General features: G+C 42.0%; 1 non-coding gene across 1 annotated transcript; it reads left to right on the top strand.

The window, feature by feature from the left end:
- Positions 1-1,000: 1,000 nt before the first annotated feature.
- On the top strand, positions 1,001-1,103 carry LOC114680883. The gene has a single exon (XR_003732831.1). It is a non-coding gene; the product is annotated as a U6 spliceosomal RNA (small nuclear RNA).
- Positions 1,104-1,656: the final 553 nt, after the last annotated feature.

The raw sequence follows: 1,656 nt of genomic DNA, 5'->3' as shown, positions 1-1,656 counted from the left end.
GTGATCAACATGTGTTTAATCACAGAGACTGAGAGAACATCAATAACAACAAACCTCCACCCGGGCGGTGGTGGCAACATCTTTAATCCAGCACTCAGGAGGCAGAGGCAAGAGGATCTCTCTGAGTTCAAAGTCAGCCCGGTCTACAGAGTGAGATCCAGGACAGGCACCAAACTACACAAAAAAACCTTGTCTTGAAACAAACAAACAACAACAACAAAAACCAAACCTCCAAATTAGACTTATTTACTCTTCTCAGGCTAGAACTTCTCTAAAACAAAAGCAAGTGGAACACAACTTGCTGAAAATCTTAATTACAAAATATGTTGCTGATAGAAGTCTCTATATAAAGTAATGGTGCCAGTGACTTTAGTACCTGTGGCTTAACATTTACAAAAGCAAAGCAACAGAGGCAGGAGGATGCCTAAGGATTTAAGGTCATCTTGGTCTACAAAGGGAACTCTGGGCCAGCCAAGGTCACAGAGTAAGAGCCCCCCTCCATTTAAAAAAAAAAAGACAAAAGAAAGGCCAATCTGTAGTATTTCCCTCGCCATGATCTTGAGCTATACGGCCCAAAGGAGGTGCTGCTTCCTGCTGTTGTGCATGACCTCTTTTATATAGGGTCACATGCCCTTCTTTCCTGCTCCTGCCTAGAGGTGGATTCACTCCCAGTCAGATCAGAGGATGATTTCTGCTGTCTACTCCATTCTGTATTTGTGAGTGTATTTCCTCAATTTATATCTTAGTAAACTCTGTTACCCACTTAATAGACTCACAAGGATTGATCATAATACAAAGCAGTAATAAAAGACGATGTATGTGCATGTGTTGTTAGGTGTTTTGTCTGCATGCTTCTATACTATTCATTTCTTGTACCCTCAGAGGCCAGAAGAGGGTGTCAGATCCCTTGGAACTGGATAGCTGTGGCTAGCCATTGGGTCCTCCAGAAAATCATCTTTCCAGCTCCAATACCACAATCTTCAAAGAATAATAAAATGTTTTGCTTCAACAGCACATATACTAAAACTGGAATGATACAGAGAAGATTATCATGGCCCTTGTGCAAGGATGACATGCAAATCTATAAAGTGTTCCATATTTTTTAAATGGAGAAAGGAGGAAGGAGAGGGTGGGCGGGTGGGTGGGCAGGGTCAGGTAGGGCAGACCAGTGATCCCAGCACTGGAAACTGGAGGTCATGCCTCTGCTACTTAGGACCAAAAATGTTAGAAAAAAGAAAAACTATAGGCTGTATGATCCCTGCATTCATACTCATTGTAGAAAAGGAAGCATTCCTAGTTCAGAAGAGAAAACCAATACACAGCAATTCAAAAGTGCCTGATACATAGTTAACCTTTGGGTAACTTGACTTTGTTGATTAAGAGCAAAGCTGCTACAGAATATTTTTTTCATATTAATACTTTCTGAAAGATCTTAGCCCAATTTTAAAGTGCTGATTAAATCTTTAGCAAAGATACTTGTATCTTCAGGGATAGGGAGATGATTAAAAAAAATCCTAGGCAGAGCCGAGCGGTGGTGGAGCACTCGGGAGGCAGAGCCAGGCGGATCTTCTGTGAGTTCGAGGCCAGCCTGGGCTACCAAGTGAGTCCAGAAAGGCGCAAAGATACACAGAGAAACCCTGTCTGGAAAAAACCAAA

Source organism: Peromyscus leucopus, unplaced genomic scaffold (genome assembly GCF_004664715.2).
Source record: "Peromyscus leucopus breed LL Stock unplaced genomic scaffold, UCI_PerLeu_2.1 scaffold_876, whole genome shotgun sequence".
Classification (NCBI taxonomy): Eukaryota; Metazoa; Chordata; class Mammalia; order Rodentia; family Cricetidae; genus Peromyscus; species Peromyscus leucopus.
This window is presented reverse-complemented; position numbering and strand designations above follow the sequence as displayed.